This window comes from Myodes glareolus, chromosome 6 (assembly GCF_982192425.1).
Source record: "Myodes glareolus chromosome 6, mMyoGla1.1, whole genome shotgun sequence".
Classification (NCBI taxonomy): Eukaryota; Metazoa; Chordata; class Mammalia; order Rodentia; family Cricetidae; genus Myodes; species Myodes glareolus.
The window spans coordinates 17,943,554-17,966,047 of NC_142031.1; the positions used below are offsets into that span (position 1 = coordinate 17,943,554).

Consider the following 22,494-nt stretch of genomic DNA (forward strand, 5'->3'; position numbering starts at 1 on the left):
GTTAGACTCCCTTGTGATGGACTGGGGAAAGCTAGAGATAAAAGCAATTCCCAGTTCTTCAAAGACAAAGGAAGAAGTTCCCAGCGCAGGCAAGGAGCATGACGTTGCTCTGTGGAGCTCACACAGAAGGAACTGAGGGCCAAATGATCTGAGCATTGCGGTAGGACATGGTGCAGAAAGACAGGCATCTGGAGTCGTTCTGTGCTTTCATTCTTCTTTACAAAGGTGGAAAAGGTGGATTTAGGCAAAGAGGGCTCTCCTCAGCTGGGTCATAAGCTCCCGGGGAGCAAAGTGTCTATGAGTGCGAGGCATGACACCTGAGCTCGGCAGAGCTCTGCTGGTTGCACAGGCCACTGCTGGGAAACGGAATACCTGAGAGATAGCAACTCATAAAGAAAAGAGTTTGGGATCATTGTTTTGGAGGTTTGGGGCTCATGGTTTGGTCCCTGGTTGATTGGTTCTGTTGCTTTGGGGCCTGTGATGAGTCTAAGAGCACATGGAAGACCAGACTCATCCATGCCCTCTAGGATATACCCTAGTGCCCAGACTTTCCATGCACCCCATCTTTTAAGTTTCCCCCAACGTCCCCCCCAGTAGCTCTATTCTGAAATACAAGCTTTCAGCATGTGATCCGGTTAGAGTATTTAAGATCTGTACTGTGCCAGGGCTTCACACAGCAGAGAATAAGTAGGTTTTACCATGTCCTCAGTCTTACTGGTGCTGGGGTAGAATCCGGGGCCTTAGGCATGCCAGGTAAGTGCTGTGCAGAGGAGTTTCACACCTCCTTTCTGCTGTTATTTAAAAAAACCAGCTTGTTTATTGTGTGTGTGCAGTACCTCTCTGAGCAGCAGCAAGTTGTTCAGATGTGAGAAGACTAAGATGCCAAGGTTTATTGAATTTGAGGTTCTCAGGCTTGTACCTTATAATTTTCTGGAAATAGTATCATCTCCAGCATCAGACAGTATGGCTTCATTTACTGACTGCTACTCACTGACTTGGTTATTTGGACAAATCCCTTCATTTTGCCAGGCCTCTACTTCCTCAGTGGAAAGAGGTTAATATTAGTAACTGACTCACTGGTTTTGCAGAGATTGTGTAAGGCCACTTGTATAAGATACTTGCCACCATGCCTAGGGTACAAGAAATGCTTGGTAAATGTAGCCTACTATGGATGGGTCCCTAGGGCTACCTCACAGCTGTCTTTCCAGAGTATCTTCCTCATTGCTTACTTACCATTTGGAATGTACAGTTGGCCCTGTTTGCCAATGGGCTTTGTCCATGATTTAATCAACCTTGTGTTGAAAATGTATAGGGGAAAAATTCTACCAAGGAACTTCTACAATTTATAAACACTTTCAGTAATGTATCAGGATACAAGATTAACTCAAAAAAATCAGTAGCCCTCCTGTACACAGATGATAAATGGGCCGAGAAAGAAATTAGAGAAATATCACCCTTCACAATAGCCACAAATAGCATAAAAAAAATCTCAAAGTAACTCTAACCAAACAAGTGGAAGGCTTGTATGACAAGAATTTTAATCTTTGAAGAAAGAAATTGAAAAAGACACCAGGAAGTGGAAAGATCTCCCATGCTCCCAATACCTTGACTTCATAATTTGGGTTTAAGAATATGATGCTTTATAAAGGAGGTCCTTCTTTTGTTTTCACAGAGAATGAGACCCTGTGGATTGCTTCTATCCCAATATGGTATGATAGACCACGCCCTCCTAAAAGGTTTCTGTGAACACCCTCAAAAAATTACTTCACTCAACTGCCGACTGAGATGAACCTGGCAGACAGGTTATACCATGAAAGACCTGATTAACTGCGCCCCTATACAGCAGGAAGAAGTTTGGAGAAAAATAACTACGTCCATATTCCCAAATATTGCTTATAAATGTTCTTTTACCTTTAAAGGGGGATAGGATATAGATATGAATAATTTGCTTTGTTATGGATTTTAAGGTCAATTTTGTTATATGTATATATGTTTTTGATCTTGATTAAAGTATTGTGATTGTGTAGTTTATTTAAAAATGCAATGTATAATTGAAAATATAGGTTGTTAATGGATAATACTAGCTTGTAGTAATGTTAGTCTGATTTTCTAGAAGTGCATAGATATATTTCAGATAGACATTCATATCTTTCAAAGACTACAGAACATGGCATTTAATGTTTTAATAACTTAGGACTTTTCATGACAATGAGACACGTCTGCTCCTGGCAGCACCAATCTACTTCAAGAGGAAGATGGGCATCGAAGAGGCTCCTTATGGAGTTGGTTAGCCATTTGGGCAAGAAACTGCTCTTGCCTGGACTGTTGTATAAACTGGACACAGAGAACCCACAGAGAGAGGACTGCTGAACTTGCCTAAAGGTGAGATGATATTTCGGGGTTCCTGATTCATGAAAGAGTCTGCGAGACATTCTACAGGACACAGCAGATAGTGACTGAATTGCCTTTGAAATTTCCTGCTTCATGAAAATGTCTCTGGATATTATGGGCCTGAAGGCTGAAGATGGGTGCCCCAACGATACAGAGGAACTTTGGGTAACTGTCCAGGCAGCGAGATGTCTCTGTCATTTCTAGAGTTTTGGAAGTTGCTCACTTCATGCTTACTTAGGTAATATATCCTTCTGGAGCCTTTGATGGAGTTAAAGAATGGATAGTAGTAGTTATAGTTTTCCATTATTATGATATAGTTATAAATATTGTGACTGTAATTCTTGCTTGATAACTGTTTTGTTATGTGTAATTTTACTATGTTAAAATGAAAGCCTTTTTTGTTTAAACAGAAAAAGGGGAAATGATGGAGGAGGGTTATCTGTCTATTGTGTTATTTTCATTGGTCAATAAAGAGACTGCCTTGGGCCCTTGATAGGACAGAAAATTAGGTAGGCGGAGTAAACAGAACAAAATGCTGGGAAGAGGGCTATGAGCCAGACGCCATGGAACCAGCCACCAGGTCAGACATGCTAAATCTTTTCCGGTAAGCCACCACCTCGTGGTGCTACAGATTATTAGAAATGGGTTAATATCAAGATATGAGAGTTAGTCAGTAACTAACTCTCTAAGAGATAATGGGCCAGGCAGTGCTTAAATGAATATAACTTGTGTGTTATTATTTCTGGGACTAAGCTAGCCGTGCGGGAGCCGGGTGAGGAGAAAAGCAGGCCTGCCCTGCAGCCCCTCACTACAGGTAGAATTAACATAGTAAAAATGGCAATTTTTTTTTAAAATTTATTTATTATGTATATAGTGTTCTGGGCACCAAATCGCATTATAGATGGGTGGAGCTATCATGTGGTTGCTGGGAATTGAACTCAGGACCTCTGGAATAGCAGTCAGCTCTCTTAACCTCTGAGCCATCTCTCCAGCCCTAAAAATGGCAATTTTACCAAAAGCAATCTACAGATTCAATGCAGTGCCCAGTGAAATTCTTCTCAGACCTCGAAAGAATGGTCCTCAACTTCATATGGAAAAGCAAAAAACCAGGATATCCAAAACAATCCTGTACAATAAAAGAATTTCTGGAGGCATCACAGTCCCTGACTTCGAACTCTACTACAGAGCTACAGTACTGAAAACAGCCTGGTATTGGCATAAGAACAGACAGGAGGACCAATGGAACCAAATAGAAGACCCGGATACCAATCCACACATCTTTGAATACCTGATCTTTGATAAAGAAGCAAAAAAATATCAAATGAAAAAAAAAAAAGAAAGCATATTTAACAAGTGGTGCTGGCATAACTGCATATCAACATGTAGAAGAATGAAAATAGACCCATATCTATCACCATGCACAAAACTCAAGTCCAAATGGATCAAAGACCTCAACATAAAGCCATCCACACTGAACCTCATAGAAGAGAAAGTGGGAAGTACACTTGGATGCCTTGGCATAGGAGACCACTTCCTAATATAACCCCAGCAGCACAGACACTGAGAGAAACAATTAATAAATGGGACCTCCTGAAACTGAAAAGCTTCTGTAAAGCAAAGGACCCGGTCAACAAGACAAAACGACAGCCTACAGAATGGGAAAAGATCTTCACTAACCCCACATCAGACAGAAGTCTGATCTCCAAAATAAACAAAGAACTCAAGAAATTGGTAATCAAAAGAACAAATAATTCAATTAAAAAAAAAAAACAAAAAACCAAAAACGGAGTACAGATCTAAACTGAGAACTCTCAACAGAGGAATCTAAAATGGCTGAAAGACACTTAAGGAAATGTTCATCATCCTTAGTCATCAGAAAAATGCAAATCAAAACAACTCTGAGATTCCATCTTACACCTATAAGAATGGCCAAGATCAAAAAACACTGATGACAACTTACGCTGGAGAGGTTGTGGGGAAAACGGATTACTCCTGCATTGCTGGTGGGAGTGTAAGCTGGTACAGCCCCTTTGGATGTCAGTGTGGCAATTTCTCAGAAAATTAGGAAACAACCTTTCTCAAGACCCAGCAATACCACTTTTGAGTATATATCCAAAGGATGCTCAGTTGTGCCACAAGGACATGTGCTCAACTATGTTCATAGCAGCTTTGTTTGTCATAGCCAGAACCTGGAAACAACCCAAATGCCCCTCGAACAAAGAATGGATAAGGAAACTGTGGTACATTTACACAATGGAGTACTACACAGCAGAAAAAAAATAATGACATCTTGAAATTTTCAGGCAAATTGATGGAGCTAGAAAACATTTTGAGTGAGGTAACCCAGACCCAGAAAGACAATTATCATATGTACTCACTCATAAGTGGTTTTTAAACATAAAGCAAAGAAAACCAGCCTACATACCACAATCCCAGAGAACTTAGACAACAATGTGGACACTAAGAGAGACATATATAGATCTAATCTACATAGGAAGTAGAAAGTAGAAAAAGATAAGATCTCCTGAGTAAATTGGGAGCATGGGGACTTTGGGGAAGGGGTGAAGAGGAGAGGAGAGACAGGGAGAGAAAAATGTAGAGCTCAATAAAAATCAGTAAGAAGAAAAAAATATGGGCTGGAGAGATGGCTCAGTGGTTAAGAGCATCGTCTGCTCTTCCAAAGGTCCTGAGTTCAATTCCCAGCAACCACATGGTGGCTCACAACCATCTGAAATGAGATCTGATGAGGCCTCTTCTGGCCTGCAGGCAGACACACAGACAGAATATTGTATACATAATAAATAAAAGTAAAAGAAAAAATATTTGGGGAAGAAAACACCTGTTCTGAATATGTACAGAGTTTGTTTACTTAACGTTTGCATTTTTAAGAGATATAAGCTTACAGAAGGATTGCAGGAGTAATTTGGAGTTCTGCACAATGTTCTGTGGACATTGTGCATCCAAAGGCTTTGATAACTCTGGGGGACTAGAATCAATACACATGGGTACCAAGGAGCAGCTATTTATTATTGTGAATTTAATACGAACTTAGTGCTGGGGTAAGTATTTATACCCTGGGTTTAATCCAGCTCCAGTTGACCTGTCAGTGAGGAATGGTAGGTATCCACAGGATGTCCTGGACCAATTACAGTGAGATCAGCTGCATGTGTAATATAGAAAGCAGGAAGGGTCTTCCTAGACTTCCACCATCAAGGAACTGCAAGCTAAAACACTCAGCTATGCAATTTGAGAACTGAGCCAGGGTCACCTGAGAAATTCCTCATTCCCATTCTGTGCTGAGTTTTGTATGAAATTCCTCAGATCATAGCCTGGTGCTCCTAAGAGAGGCCTCACACTGCCTAGTTTCTCCCTTCGCTAGCTGGCTTTCATCCCAAAACAACTGTGTGAGGTGAACAGTGGGACTGTCTCCAGTCTTTACTCTCAAAAGCCATTATACAATATCTGACACATGTATCAAAGGCAAAAATAGAACTTAAAAATGATGACACTCAGTAATAAAAACAAACATTTCAGCAGGGGAACTTCTATGTTTCTCTCATTAAAGCAGTGGCCTGCACCAGGCAATAACAGCTCACTCTGACGAGTGTCTGCGAGTGTCTGTTGGAGCTGCTGGTTTGTATCAATTTGCAACATCTCATGAGGCAAGCCCTAAAGTCATCCCTGTTTTACCAAGGAGGAAACTGAGTTCCCAATAATAATAATCAATCTGCCTCAAATCTTAGCTCATTAGAGGGCCAAGCTGGTGTTCACCCCTGAGCCACTATGTCTAGAGGGCACACTCCAGACCTTTACTGGTGAGCCCACAGCCTCTAGAAGCACAGCACTTAGTGGGATGCTGGGCCCCTGCCAGAGCGCTTTCATTTGTACATTAGATGGGGATTTGGAGTTTTAGAATTTTGCTCTAGGTTAAATGTGTAGTCCAGATGCAGTCCCTGCCGAAGAAAGATGTATTCAGATAATCAAGTTATGAGAACTTGTAAGTCATCCAGTTTTTCAGGTCAGAACTAAAGGCCTATCAGTGGCAAAGCCAAGGGTCTTTTGTACACCTAAGAGGCTGGATTTGAAAGCATTAAAGCAGTGATTGCTTGTTGAGACTCTTGACTGCAAGATGGAAAAGTTGGCATTAAGTATAATGCAGTCACAATCCCCAGTTGCTCATTAGGCGGCTGTGCTGCTCAGGGGATTTTGCAGTGGAGTCTGTGAAGAGTAATCTTGGATGAACTGGATCAGAGCAGCGTGCCCAGAAAGGCACCTAAGTCCTGCAGAGCCTCCTTCTGTTGTAATAGGCGTGCAGAATCGCTTGTTTCTATGAATTAGTCAGACGATAAGAGGGTATAAGCAGTTTGCTATGCTATTTTGATGTTTTTGCATCGTTGTATTTTGTAGAACGCCTCAAGAAGAGTTTCATTAGGAATTGAGAGAATCTGGGAAAAGCAATTAGTTGCCTAGGGTGGTTGTTAGAGTCAGGATAGGAATCAGATGCCTGCTCCCAGGTTGGAGTTGTGGAAACCAGCCTTCCCAGTGATCCTTAATTTTCTTTTTAAAATTTTAAATAGTTTTTAAACATCTATTTTTAATTGTGTGCATATGTGTAGGTTAGTGTATATTTGTGCGGGCGTTCATGGAGGCCAGCAGCATCAGATCCCCTGAAAGTGTAGTTATAGGAGGTTGTGAGGCACTGTGTTCTGGAAGGACAGATGTGCTCTTAAGCACTGAGCCATCTCTCCAGCCCCCTTTTCTCTTGAGGATCTGAGGATGTGGTGCTGATGCTGGTGGCTGGCAGCTGTTTGAGTGACTGAGTATGGACAGCATGTACTCTGCTCACCCAGCCTTTCAGTAGCCCTGTTTGGGAACCAGAAAACAGCTACATAGATTCCATGATTTGTAACATAGTTTTGTTTTTCAATTGGAATTCACACCACACTGTAATTTGGTTTGACTACTAAGCCACACCTGGGGAGAGAGAACTCCTCCCCCCAGAAAAAGGTGCAGTTGGGCATCTGTGGGCAGTGTAAGGAATTTGTGACTACTCTCTCCCTACACAGTGTGGCCTTAAACCCCACCCTAGACTTAAGCAAATTCCCCTCTGACAGTGTCTGTTTCCTGTGCTTGGTGCATAGCAGGAGTGCAAATGTTCAGTGAGTGAACTGTGTTGGAGAAGCAGCAGCATTTCCCTCACACTTCTAAAAAATCTTAAAGTGTCCAATTTTTCCAGGAAATTTGTTTAAATTTAATTTATTAGATCTAATTTATTTAGGTGTAATTCAGTTTAAATTGTGTGGTTAAATATCTGTAACCATTACGTACTAATTTCAGGACCATTTTTTGTAGATCACTTCAAAACTTCATTTCCTCCCTGCCGTCTGTGGTAACCACTCACCCTTTTGCAGTTCTTATTAGTTTTCCTTCTGTGGACATTCTCATGCAATGTGTAGTATGTGGTAAGCATGCACTTCTTTCTGTGGCTGAATGTTATTCCACCTTAGATGTGTGCTGTGTGATGCGTGTGCATTAGGTTGTTGGCACTGCCTGCTGTGTTCCGTGTTCCAGTCCATACCATTGCAGAAGTTTCTGTGTAGGTGTTTGTTTTCAGCTCTCTTGCGTGTTTACCAACAATGGAACTGCTGGGCCATTTGGCGTTTTACTTGTTGTCTTGAGACAAAGTCTGACTATGTGTCTGAGCCTTCCGAGTGGCAGATTATAGGTGTACATCTCACATCTGGTGAGTGTGTTTAGCTTTTTGAGGAACTTCCAAATTGTTCCCCGGGGCGGCTGCACCATCTACGTGCTCGCCTGCACTCTGTAGGTTTCCAGCCCTGCCTCATGCTCAGCAGCACAGTGTTTGCTCTCCTTGTCTGCTCCCTTGCAGTCTGGTACTCATTGGCTGTTTGGTCAGCCCAACAAACACTCCTGTTCAGTCCTTTGCTCACTTTTGGTTGGCTTATTGGTCCTTTGTTGTTGTGAAAGCTAATTCTTCTATGCTGTCCTTTTCAGATCGACGATTTCTATGTGGTGTGTTTCTGTTCTATGAGTTACCCTTTTACTTTCACAATAGTGTCCTTTAATATAGAAGAGTTGGCTGTTTGGTTTGTGTGATCCTATGTAGTCTAGGCTGCCTTAAACTTCTGATCCTCCTGTCCTCACTTCCCAGGTGCACAGAACATAGGTGTGTGCCACCATGCTCTGATAAGCTAGGGTGACATGATATCTGGGTTCTCTCTTGTTTCCGGTTACCTGTCCTTTGGTATCATAGAGAACTTTGTCCAGTGCTGGATGTTGAGCCTAGGGTCTTACACATGCTAGTCAGGCAAGCATGCTTCTGATGAAATACACCCCAACCAACAGCCTGTTTGAATGGCTGCATAATATGGCTCTATCCTGTATTTACTTAAAAATCTCTTGTATTTTAAGTTTCCAGAGGGTTTTGTGTGTGTGTGTGTGTGTGTGGTTTTGTTGTTATTTTACCATTAATACTATTGCTTTCAATACAGTGCGGGTGAACATTTCACTTTCTTTCTCTGCATTGACAGAATTCTAGAATGAATCTACATTTTTTTCTATCAGGGATTACTCATTTTATGTTATTATGTACTTGGTGTGTAAATTCATTTTGGTAAAACAGTCAAGTAGTGGCACAAGTAAATACATTGTTCTCCATCCCCAAATATTCCTATCCTGTCAAAGGGCATTTTTCTCATTCTAGATGAGCAGGTAGGCTCCACATGACTTACCAGTATGTACTTCCTCAGCATCGTGTGAGTTCCCACTCATTGTCATGCTGGCATTTTTATAATGTGAGCATCTAAGCTGGGGTGGTCCATTGCCTAAAATCCCAGCTCTGGGAGGTAGAGGAACAAGAGACAGAAGTTCAAGGTCAACCTTTGCTATATAGCAAGTTTGAGGATAGCCTGGGCTACATGAGACACATATACACACTCTCTTTAACACTTATTGAATATTTGGTGTTGACAACACTGTTAAGATGCTAAAGTCAGTAATTAAAGGGACTTACCCAGGTCGTGGAGTTTTCCAAGGAAGTTTAACAGTGAGTCCTATGTCATAAAACTACTTCTCAAATAAATATTACCATTGAAATTTTTTTCTGATTTAATTGCCTTCAAATTGAATTCATGTTCTTAATTTTCTTAAAACAATCTTATTTTACATACCAATCCCAGTTCCCTCTGCCTTCCTTTCTCCCACTCCCCCCACCTTCTGCCCACCCCACCTCTAACCATTCCTCAGAGAGGGTATGGGGAGTCAACAAATTCTACCTCTTGGGGCAGGACCAGGGCCCTTCCCCTTGTATCTAGGCTGAGCAAGATATCCCTCCATAGGGAATGGACTCTAAAAAGCGGGTTTATACACTAGGAATAAATACTGGTTCCACTGCCAGTGACCCCACAAAACTGCCCAAGCAACACAACTGTCACCTACATTCATAGGGCCTAGTTCAGTCCTATGCGGGTTCCCTTGCTGTCAGTCTGGAGTCAGTGAGCTCCCACTAGCTTGGGTCAGCTGTTTCTGTGCTGTTCCCTGCTGAGGGCCTCTGTTGTTTTGCTAGAAGTTGGGTGTTTTAGTTTTGACCCAAATACAAACATAGGATCCAGAAGCCAGGATCCTGATTCTGGCCCTAGCATTACTTAGGTACATGAATGACTTAGTCAGGCCACTCAGTTTCTGTCAGTCTCTTTACCCATGAATATGTTTGAGTTATGTAGTCTCTAGACATGTGTTTTTCTAATTGCACAGTTTTCTGATTTTTATTTCTTGGTTTTTGACGGTATCCTGCTGGTAGTCCTTGCTGAGATCCGACTCACTATCCTTTCACCTTTGTGTGCTGAGTTTGCAGGCACCATCACACCCAGCTTTTATCACCTTCTTATAAAGATCATTTCATGATGGTATACATTGATGCATTCATTTCCTAGTTTTAATCTGGTGATGAATGATAGGAAGGTGGGCTGAATAGTAAGTGAATGAGGCATGTGGAGAAAGCCAGGGAGGAGTGAGGGGAGAGGAACAGAGAGGGAATGAGGGGCGAGTCTGTTGCAGCCAGTGTGTAGTTGGTAACCTGAAAGGGAACAGGATGAAGGTGAGTTTGAAGTGAGCTTCCTTGGGCTTAGGCAACTTGGAAGATGGAGAGATCTGATCTGTTACAGATAGATGCTCAGAGCAAATCAAGGCCTTGGCCAAAATCAGTGAGGTTTCTCCTTGCATTCTGATGGAGCCATCACAACCTCAGCTCATGTCCCGTGTGCACCTGTCACAGGAGAGACTGGGCTGCAGAAGAGTGTGGGACATCAGTGACGGGAAGAACAAGACACTGTCATTTGGCATTGCGCTTTGATCCCAAAACTTGCCTGCTGAATTTGGAGCCCAGCATTTACTTTAATGACCAAGTGATTTGCAGGGTTTTCTCTAAATGTCAGTCCATATAGCCAACTTTTTTTTTGTTCTCTTCTGTGATTTGTAAAGGGCTTTCTGATGTTTTCTGCTCCAGCTACTTGCATCTTTTTGCAGATAACTGCAAAGAATAGGCATAGCTCACATTATGAATCGATTCTCTGATTTATATTGAGTTATTTATGTTTCTTAAGTCCAGCCAACTGTGAGACTTTGCAAGGTTAGTTTATGTATCTGTAAGGCTGATAGCCAAGTCAGACCTTTTGGTAAATTAAGTTCAAGCCATGTGGGGAAGTTTCTTGGCAGCCAGCTAGCTGGCCTACGCCAGGAGCACTTTCCTAGATACATAGCGTCACTCCGTCTCTAGCAAAGTGCAGTAAGGCTTCTCAAATGGAGGCGCTCCCATCAGGCCAGCTAGCATTTCATCTCTCCTGGGAGAGGTTTGGGGAGCCCAGAAGCCCTGGCAACCAGATAAACTGAGGCTTTAAGTGAGAACAGGGAGCCAGGAGCTGAGAGGATAGCTTAGTGGAGAAAAACCCCCTAACTGTATAAGTCTGGTGACTCGGGCTTCATCCCATCCACCATATGTCCTAGTTCCCTTTCTGTTGCTGTCATAAAGCACACTGACCAAACGCAGCTAAGGAGGAGCGGGTTCATTTCAGCTTATGGTCTGTCATTGAGAGAAAACAGTGGAGGAACTTGAAAACTTGAGTTTTCCAGTGCAGAATTTTGTAAACAGAAACCATGGAGGAGAACTGCTTGCTGGCTTACATATAGGTTCATGCTTAGCTAGCCACCTTGTATATAGCCCAGGATCAACTGCCTGGGGAAAGCTGCTGCCCTCAATGGGCTAGGTTCTCCTACATCAATTAACAATCAAGACAATTTCCCACAGAAATGCTCATAGGCCAATCTCATCTGGGCAGTGACCCAACTGACACCCTCTTTCTCTTTTTACTCTAGGCTGTGACAGTTATTTAGGATATCACATAAAGCTAAAAGGAAAGAACTGACTCCACAGGGTCCTCTGACTTCCACATGTATGCTGTGACATCTCCCCACTCTCTAATAATAAATAATATTTTAAGGATAAGAATCCAGGTAGATCTGCATTTGAGCTGTGCCTAACATTAATGACTCCTGTGCAGTCTTGGCCAAGTTCCCTTGTTGGATACCAATTTCCTCTACTGTAAAATAGGGATAGTAACCTTTCTATCAGATGGGGATGTTAGGAGAATTAAACAGGAGGTGGAAAATGCTTAGCATACACAAGTCCTGTGCTCCTGGCATTGGTGTTTGAGAGTCAAGGATATGGAAAAGGGCAGGTCTAGTGGACTGACCGAAAACGATGTTTTAATTTTCTCCTGCCCACCCCCTTGATGAGAAGGAGTTCCTGTCCTAGGAGTCTGGGGCTAGCCCTACACAGAAAATCTGACAGTTGGAGGGCGAAAACAATGTGCAGTGTGCAGGAGCCCAGTGAGCACCGAGTGCATGTGGGAGGCAGCTTTTGTAGTATTCAGAAGATGTGACTGGCTTCTTCAGCTACTCTGGGGGAGCTGAAACCCACTACGGAGAGACAATTAGGAGCTGTACATTGTCTCTGATAAGAAAGTTGTTCTGCTGAGTGACCTGGAGTTGAGTGGGCAGAGGAACTGGGGTTAGGTTTTTTGAAAGCCTCCCACTATTACTAAATTCCAAGGCAGTGTGCAATATTGAGTTTTAATTTCGACTCCACAAAAGGGAATAGTGGTCTTGAATTCCATTACAGGCAGCTTTCAGGATCTTAGCAGGCTGCTGAGTTCTGTGGAGGAAGACAGATGCATTGTGTTTAGAGAAGAAATGCCACAGTAGGTCATGTGTAGTGGCATAAGCCAAGATCTGTTCACTGTGCTCAGTTCTGCATATATTTGTGGCTTGTGTGTGCCACCGATGACTCTTCAGAGGCCTAGCCAGGTCCCAGTGCCTGCTTAAGTAAGGAATAGCTTGCCCTGAAAATGAACCTCGTTGGATCAAGTTAGATTGGCAGCAGCCAGGGAAGTGAGAGGATCTTAGAAGACCAGGATGTTGGAATGCAGGCCAGAGGCACTTGGGATGGTGCCAAGAGGCTATGGAGCTGTTTACCCAAAGCTGGCCTGGCTATAGAATTCTCTGTATTCTGTAGATTATTCCCAGAGATACGAGAGTGTTGTAGCTGTTCTTGTTTTGACTAGAGCCAGTGCAAAAGGGAGTGATGTGTGAATGACTTGTAACTTATAGACATGAGCTGTTGCTTTAACATATTTGAAAATAATTAGATATGAATGGATGTAACTTGAAGTTAGGCCACTGCAGACAGTACCTGGCTTCTCCATGGTATCTGTGTCATCCTGAACTATTAGAAGTGTACAATCTCAGGCTTCACACTAGAACTTCTAGGCAAGAATTTGCTTTGACAAGATCCCCGTGTGATTCTTGGGCACATTAAAGTCTGAGAAGTTGTTCTGGTGGATGAGAGGACTTGAGTTTCAAGTCAGACACATTGACTGCCTGTATTGACTGCCTGTGCCCTTGGGCGGTTACTTAACATCCTCACTGTCAAGGCCTTGTGAATGGAGTTTAATGCTTACTGGGTTGTTAGTATGAAAGAGCTTAAGAAGTGCTTAGAAATGTAGTGTGGCGCATCATTGTGGTGGCTATTAGTGATTCTTTGAAAAGGCACAGCCTCATATAAATTGGTAGACTATGAAAAAGAAAGACCAGAATGTCGTTAACATTGACTGGAGGCATGACTTGGCAGTTTTAGAAAAACTGGTCACTAGATATAGTGACAGTGGAGAGGCCAGCCTGGGTTGTATGACAAGAACCTGGGTTAAGAAACCAAGTGCTAGGACTTTTGCTCAGTGGTACAGCATTTGCTCAGTTAGCACCTAGAAAGCCTAGAACCTCAACAAAGGGATAAATGGAGAATGAAAGGGAAGAGAAGTACAAGGTCTTCGGAGCTGCTGTGTGGTAGATCTGGTTGATTCCCTGACCAGTCTCCTGGAGGAGAGACTGGAGAAGCTTCCATTAGGTAACCAGTAGTTGACAGCTCAGTTCATGGGAAAATTGCCTGCAGAGGGGGACAGCTAAGTCTTAGCAACCAGCGTGGCTGTGCATTGTAGACCACATAACCATGGCTTGCGTGTTGAGGCCCCAACTTAATTCAGGACTTAGCCCTAATTTATTAGCTCTTTGGTCCTTTCACAGGGTATTTAATTTAGTATATTGGTGCTTTAGTCTGCATCTGTAAACAAGGGTAGATGGGATTGTGAGCTGTAAATCCTAGTACATAAACAATTGATGTATCTATGCATCTCCTTGCTCAGGAGATAGCCTCCCAAGTCCCTTAAGGTATGTGCTGTGCCTGGGCTGGCCCTTACACCCTCCCATGCTGGAGTTCTCTGCAGCTGTTCTGGCTGCTTGGAATTCCCGGTGACCTTTACAAAAGACCGCTGGCCCATTGAGGTGTTGCTCTACATTGGGGGCAGAATGATGCCAATGGTGATGGTAACATTAGAAACAACAACTGCACGTGAGAGACACAGCCGTGAACCCCAGAGTAGCACAGGGAAAACTGAATTCCTTACACTGCAGCTCTGCCTATCAGGCACTCAGTGTTAGAAAAGATACCAGATGACAGCTGCTTTTGAACTTGAGAAATCCAGGCCTGCTGAAAGCTACAGTTACCCTTTTCTAACCTCACCAATCCTCCTCGCATTCTCAGAAATAATTGCCAGGGCTTCTCTTTTAACTCGGCTGATTCCTCAGATACCTTACATTTTAAATCATCTTTTCGTGTGGAGCAATCCCCCACTTCTTGTCTCTGAGTGTGTGATCTTTGCTCTAATTATGTTGAGAGAGCCAGTTATTTCACCTGGCTCTGGTTGTTTGTGAGATACTAAATAGCCACAGGGTTAAGGCAGACTAGGATCAGAGAGCAGCTCAGCCTCTCAGGACCTCAGTTTCCTCCCTTGAAAAGGAGGAGATTGGACTAAGGTCATCTGGTCGTGTGACAGGAGTACGTGACAGATGAAGTAATGAACTCCTGCACCGCGAAAGTAACTGAAAGGGCTCTCCAAGGTCCCTCAGCTCTCCGGCTACCACAGAGCCCAGGCAGTGAAGCAGAAGGCAAGATTGCAGAGGAGTCGGGAATTATCACTAGAGACAATAAAGCAAGAGGTGGAATTAGTAGGGGATCCAAACTGGCGATCCTTGACCAAGAGTTCGAATAGCTTTTCCCTCCTGCAGTAGAAATTCAGCCTTTGGGCACCTGCAGCTGGTGCCTGCTAGGCAATGTGGGTAGGCTGTCAGGTCACCTGTCCTTGCTGCTGGTCCCTCTGCTGGCTCCACCTGTCCTCTCACTCCTACGGCTTTGACTCAGTTTCACTCTTACTATTTTGGAGGCTTTGCCTGCAGAACTCAGGTGCCCTTTCCTTTGCTCTGTGTGTTTGGCCACATCCACTGCGCTGCTGTTATGTGGTGTATTGGAGACCTCTGTCACTTGTGCCTGGTGCAGTGCCATGGGATCCCTTCCAGAAATGGGCCCAAGTGTCTCCTCTGGCTCGCGTGCCTGACCTTTGCCCTCACCTATTGAGGTCATACTTAAGCTTCACTCTTTTCCCGTTTCTTGCTGCTCAGTGGAGGCCATGCCCATCTATTCTCTCCTTCCCTTCCTCTCTGGTCTCTTATAGACTGAGCCGGTTTGAGAGTTCTGTTTCAGTTTTGCTGCTGCTGGGTGGACCATGTGCTCCTTGTGGACCAGGGTCTTGGCTCCACACAGCACCTAGGGTGTGCCAAGTGGGTGGTGGTGTGTGGGCTGCCGCCCTGAGGCGGGGGCTCAGGTGCTCCGCTCTCTGGTAGTGCAGCAGAGGCCTTCCTTCACTCGCCTGCCGCTGTGGAAGGCAGAACTGTTTCAATTCCGCAGTGTATGTGCACATTGGAATCTTCAGCGTTTTTCCTTCCACGTTCCTTAGAGAGATGTCACCTTCCCTCCAATCGTGACTTTGCCCCACTTGCCTTCTCTGGTTTGTGTTCTGTGGAACGTAAGGAACCTGAGACTTCCAAATCTTCTTTGGAAGGAGTCAAGATAGAAATTTAAATAAATATTCTTTATGCCCCTTTTAGAAAGCTGGCCTAGTTTTCTACTTTGTGTTGAATTCCCATTTGTGTTTTGGGTCATTATACAGCACTTGGTTCAGCCAATTAAGTTTCTTCTGTCTGGCGTCTTTATTCTGAGTCAGTATAGCCTTTTCTTGAGGCTTTAATAGTGTTCCTTTGAGAAGCATCCTTCTTTCTGGAGTTCTTTCTTGTTGCTTAAACGTTTTCCCCATGGGACCTTTGACAATTTCCCCAGCCTAGCAATTTCTGCAAGTGCTTTGTAACATACTTTATATTGCTCCTGTGTCAATCTTTCAAGACTTAGAGATTTCAGCACTCAGTGATCAGCTGTAGTTTCTTTACCTCCCAAACCACACTGTAGTGAGTGTTCTATTCTCTCTCCGTGGGACTCCCTGCAAATGGAGTTAGACTGAAGGAGAAAAGCATGTTAGAAGCTGTGGCGGGTGTAGCTTAGCCTCTCGAACTATCTGTTGCTTCCACCTCCAGGTCACATCTGCATGGCTCATTACATTCATTTACTTAGTAACAGCGGAAAAAGTGTTCTGTAAAGGTTGTCTAGGTTGTGTAATTTGTTTCTCAAGTATAGCTTAGCCAGAGCTCTGGGCTTTCTGTAGCCCATTTTCCCAAAGTGGTCTGCATAGGCTGTATAGTTTGTTTCTTTAAAGACAGGTACTTAAGTCAGGAGGTTAGTTTTAAAACTGTTTAGAGATTTCACAGCCTCCCTTGGTAGTAAAAATAGCTAATTCATTAATGCTTGCACTATTTTAAGTGTAGATACATACACACGACTCTATTTTAAGTGCAAACACACAGTACTATTTTAAGTACAAACACACAGCATGCCAACACACAATATAGCTTTTAAAGTTCAAGCAGAGGATCCCTACTTCTTAACAAAACTGTCACCTGTTCACTTGTTGTGATAATACTCATGGATTTATTGCTTCCATCTTAATTAGTTTCTCTTTAGTGTACTTTCCTTGCTTTCATTTCCACTCTCTCCCTACTGAATTAGTCATGTTTTCCTTATCCCTTTTTATACCTCTAGTTTGTAAATTCCTTTCTTTGTAGCCACTGTTAAGGGACCAGACCAAGGGTCTCATGCATGCCAGGCAAGGGACTACCCTACCGCTGAGCTTTGCCTAGTCTTGGCTTTTATTTCCTTATGTTCTCCATGTCACCCTGTATGTTAACAGGCCAACGTTTTTGGGGGCATCTTCCGACTCATAGAAAACGAGTCTAGTCTCGCTTCTCTTAGCTTCCATGTTGCTGATCTTTAATTCCCAGCGTTGGTGTCTGAGACCACTCCCCTCAGCATCAGAAGTTTGTCTTGCTCGGTCCTGTTTTTGGAGATGGAGTCTCACTGTGTTGTCCAGACTGGTTTTGAGCTCAAAGTTCTGTTACGGCCCTCCAAAGTTCAGCCCTCCTAGTAGCTGGGATTGCAGGTGTGCACCATCGTTGTCACCATTAGTGATCTTAAGTATTCTGTGTTTGAAAAAAATTGGGGGTGGGGGTGGAACCGGGTTGAGACAGACAGGATCTCACTGTGTGGCCCTGACTGATCTGGAATTTGATTTGTAGACCAGGCTGACTGTGAACTCACAAAGATCCACCTGCCTCTGCCTCCTGTTTCTCCTTCTGTCTTTTTCTGTGCCCAGCAATGACTTCCTGATGCCACCACCTGATTTTAATCATAAGATCAGCTTTGCTTACATTTGCGTCTTGTATGCAGGGCCATCTAGTCAGGTGCTCTTTTGTGTCTGCTTTCTCTGACAATTTCTTTAAAATGTGTCCATGACGTTGTGTAGACAGGTCTCTCCATCAGTATAAAGTGTGCGGTTTCTCAAATAGTTATTTTCTATTTTCACCAACTGAAGAGGTTCCAATTCTCAGTACTTCAGCGTTTCTTATTTAACTGAACTGGGAGCTTTGTGCTTGCTTTATTGCTACACTTTCTCTTACCTATCTCTTCTCTGCTTCTTTTCCCTCACAGCAACTCTGTCACCGATTGTCTCCTAGTCTCACACTTTGAGGCTCATCTCAAATGGCACTTTGTTGTTTTGTGCATGCTTGGTTTACAGGCCTGTCCGTGGAGGTGAGAACACAGCTTCTTCATTTCTTTTGACACCATTACCATGATTGAGAAGTCAGTAACGTGTCTGCCGTTCTCATGATGCTTTTTTGTTTGCTTAAATTCTTTTTCTGCGTTAATATTTTGTAATTTTTTTCCAAAGGCCTTTGTCTATCTGTCACTTTATTTGTTTATTTTGAGAGGTTGCTCATGTCCGTGCATGTTCTTAGAAGTGCAGCAGAAGCCAAGGAGTGTTGTAGGCACCCTGCTCTATCACTCGATGACTTATTCCCTTGAAACAGGGTCTCTCATTGAATCTGGAGCTTGCCATAAGGGCTAGGGTAACAGAATTTGCCTGTCTCTGCCCACTCCCCACCTTCCAACACTGGCATCATAGGCACACATGGTCATGCCTAACTTTTACATGAATGCCAGGCATTCAAACTCAGATTCCTTTGTTTGCACAGCTTGCACTGGAATGCACTGAGCCATCTTCCCAGCCCTTTCTTTAATTTTAGAAAATTCTCAGAAATGGTATATTTTCCTACATGTCCTCAGCATGTCTCCGTCTAAAATGCCCACCAGATGCCTGTCAGGTTTGGAATTCTGTCTTCTACAGTCTTAGCTTTCCTTTCCTGTGTTCTGTCTTTTTAATTCTAATGTCTGCTGCGAGCAGTTGTCTCAGACTTCTCTTCAAGTGAGTACCTTTCTCTTCAGCTCTGTCTAATCTGATGGGCAGTGAATAGATTTCTGTGACTAGTTCCTACGTACCCCCCACCCCAGTGCATGCGTACTGTGTGTGTGTGTGTGTGTGTGTGAGAGAGAGAGAGAGAGAGAGAGAGAGAGATCTTGACTGATATATAATGTCCCTTGACATGTTTGTAACCTGTGTTCATGGTACTGCCTGCTATGTCTCATCCTGCTGGTTTGGCTCTTATTTTTAATCACTACTGGGTATTGTCTGGTGTACAGCTTCCATTTCTATTTTCTCAGGCTTGGACATTTCAAATGCTCTCTGTCTCTCTACTACCACAGACAGTGCTCAGTGAGTGCTGTTTCCTAATGGGCCTGTGTGTGTGCACACGTGAATGTTTCCCAGTCTGCAAGGCAGATGTGTGTTGCCTGTCTCCTGAACTCTTTACCAGATCAACTTCCCAGAACAGCTGTATGAATTACATACCCCCCCTCCCCGCCCCATGATAGTCTAAATCCAGGTTCTGCTAGGGGTTTCTGTTTGACCTTGAAGAAATTGAGCAACTTCTCTGGGCTTTAGTCTTCTCATCAGTAAAGAGGATGATGTTAGTGTCTGCTACGAAGAAAGGACAGTGTCAGTGTCCGTCTCCTTGGGTGCTATGAAAATAAAATGAGTTAATAAACAAAATGAGTCATTATTTCGTAACAACATCATCACTACCTGTGAGGCACTTTGCTTCCCCTTCCTCTGCAGATTTCACTTTTTTCCCCTCTAAGATTATAGGAATTTGTTATATTTTCTAGTTACAAATTCCTTGATGCCTTTAAACTTTGTGGATGTGATCTCCCGTTTGTGAATCTTTGTAGAGAGCTCTGTTGATCTATACACTGCAAATATGAGCCTCCTGTTTCTTTCAGGGCACTATTTAAGAAGTCTTTTCTTACCCGCACTTCAAAGGTCCCTCTGACACTTTCTTCTGACCCTGTATACAGCTGCCTTTCGCACCCGGCTTTCCTCACGTGCTTTGTGGTGGTGAGCATCCTTGTGGGGTTTTTTCTGCTTCTCTGTGGGAGTCTCTTTGCTTTGGATTATGAAAGTTTCCCAGCATCTTCTGATGCATACCCGAGACAAGTTTTTGCGGTAATTTCTCAGATTGGGTTTCCTGTAAGACACAGAAAGCTTGCTGGGCCTGTGTGGCACGGCCTGTGTGTGGTTCTCTGTGTCAGATCTGGAAGACTGGCTGCTGCTGGCTGCTTCCTGGTGCTCAGCACTGCTTTAGCACGGGAGATGGGCCTGGGCCTCAGTGTCTTCTGCCTGCTGGAAGCCACGTCTCTTGCCTGTGTTACTGCGGCGTCCTTCAGGCTCAGGGCCTGTACATGAGCTTGAATACTCCACGGGGCCCTGGTCTCAACTCCCATTTACTATTCTAGCTTTGATTTTGATGTCTCTTTCATTTTCAGGTGCCTGGGGAATTTTTTTTTAAAACTTGACTATGTATTTTAAAAGCATTTTTATGGGTTTTATCCGGCACTTCTGTATGTCTGTAGTAGTAGAAAAGATGACTTTATATCACCTCAGTGTGCTATTTTGCCAAAGGTCTATTCTGAAATTACCATTCCTGTTAGTTTTAGTTTTTTTTTTTAATTTTTAATATTGTCAGCTTATACATTGAGTAGCGCTTGCCTGTCCTTGATTGTTCTTGGCCATAACGACCTCCATCCTCCCTTTATTGTTCAAGTTTATGACATTGCTAGTATCTATATGCTCACTATGTAATACTGACTGCTCTTCCAAAGGACCTGGGTTCAATACCCATCACCCACGTGGTGGGTCACAACCACCTATAACTCAAGGTTCAGAGGATTCAACACTCTCTTCCGGCTGCCATGGGCATTGCTGACATGTGATGTAATTATGTATGCAGGCAAAACACTCATACAAATAACATAAATATAAATTAAAATCTTTGTTATTCTTTTATAAAAGAGATCCTGTATTGATCTTCCCAGCTGTTTATTCATCAACTTATTACATTATTATTTCTTCTTGTTAATAAAAATATTAAATAGTTTGGCCACAAGATCACATAGGCAATGCTTAAAATTTTTTGAATTTCTGCAACCTTTTTCTTTTGCTCTAAGTACCATGAAATGGATGCAAATTCCCATGCTGTGCATACTGCTGCTGTCACTCAGCCCTGGGGACTGTTCGTGCATTTAGAAACACAAAAGGATTTTCTCCTCTGCGACTTTTGTGCAGCCCTGGCTGGCCTGGAATTGATAGGTAGACTTGGGTGATCCCCTGCCTTCTCACTTCTGGGATTGTTGGCATGTACCGCCACAGACAACCGTGTACCTTTTTAGAACATAGATGTTAAGATAGCCTGTACTCAAATGGTAGGGCTAACTGCTCCCATGACTGGCCATCCTCTCTTAAGAAACTGAAACAGTTGTATGAATTAACAAATACCAGCCACCATAGCACTGTTGAGGTGCTGAAACAAAGTCTACATTTCTTGGAAATGACTTTGTAACTTTTTGTAACTTTTTTTTTTTTAAGATTTACTCTACGTTCCAAGTATTTTGCTTGCATCTGTTTATGTGCCTTGTTTTTGTCTGGTGCCTATATAGGCCAGGTGAGGGCGTCGTACCTCTGGGACTGAAGTACAAGTGGGTGTATAAGTCACCCTGGAGAGAACTGGGGAATGTATGCAGGATGCCCTGGGTTCTCGGCCATCACCAATTCATCAGTCAGGGAGCAGGTTTTCCTGACCTGTGCTTGTTGGAGAGAGACATTGGCACTGGGCCTCTGATCCTATTGATCTTCTGTGTCTGCCTGGCACCTGTCTTAGGGAGACAGTGGTCTCTTCTTTAATCAAGGCTTTTCCGTCATTCAGCTTTTTGATTATTGTGAGGATCGTGGTGGTGATTTATAAGCCATTCATGTGCACAGTGGAGCCTGGACTCCAAATATGTTGGTTTCGGCTTTCATGTGTCCATTTCAGGTATCAGGAAAAATAAAGCTAGTGGTGGGTAAAAAGTGAATCAGCCTTGACTGTTTAACAAAGACAGCTACTGTTTCTCTCTCTCCTTATAAACAGGTTTCTCTACCCTTCTCTTACCTTCTGGAGATGCTACAATTTTATCTTCACTGTAGAATCCGCAAACCCAAACCTCACTCCTTCAGAGACAGGTAATCCGGACCTTCCTTCCACACTAGGGCCCTGGGGTATGCTTCTCTCTTCCTTTGTGCTCTTCAGTTCCTGAATCACTTGAACTCCCCTCTTTCTCTCTCCACCTCTGATGAAGACCCTTGTACTGTACCTCCTGTCTACCACACGATGGTTCACAAGTCGGGCAAGGGGCTGGAGATTGAAACACACACAGTCAGAGACACGGGTCATCCTTGATGTAAGAATGCCAAGAATAATTTTATTGTGTTCCAGGGCAGCTTATATAGGGCTCTCTCTTGACTAATGACCTTATCCTGGCTCTCAGGACTTTTCAGCTGCAAGCCCACCAGAAACCACTCCCCTGCCATCAGGAACTCATGGGGGTCTCGTGCTCAGAGCAGCTGCAAGCACAGGAGAACAAGTTGTTTACTCCGGCAGGCAAGGGGTCATAGAAAATTCAGGGTCTGAGGGTCCGCAGTCCCCAACAGACCCTCATTGGTTTGTTTGGATCTTCTTTGATAATAAAATCTGCCATCAAAATTATCTTCCTTAAATTCTATAGATAGATACACTACTGATGCCCGGCATGGTGGCACACACCTT

The 22,494-nt window shown here is 43.4% G+C and overlaps 1 protein-coding gene across 5 annotated transcripts in view; it reads left to right on the forward strand.

Moving 5' to 3' along the window:
• Nucleotides 1-22,494, forward strand: part of Zbtb40 (zinc finger and BTB domain containing 40) — a 77,271-nt gene that overhangs the window by 6,728 nt on the left and 48,049 nt on the right. For 3 of the 5 annotated variants that reach the window (XM_048443277.3, XM_048443279.3, XM_085690462.2), the window contains exon 2: nucleotides 21,820-21,911. The exons of the other annotated variants lie outside the window; for them this stretch is intronic. The gene's annotated coding sequence lies outside the window, so the exon portion shown is untranslated. The remainder of the gene's footprint in view (nucleotides 1-21,819; nucleotides 21,912-22,494) is intronic. 5 annotated transcript variants of the gene reach the window in all.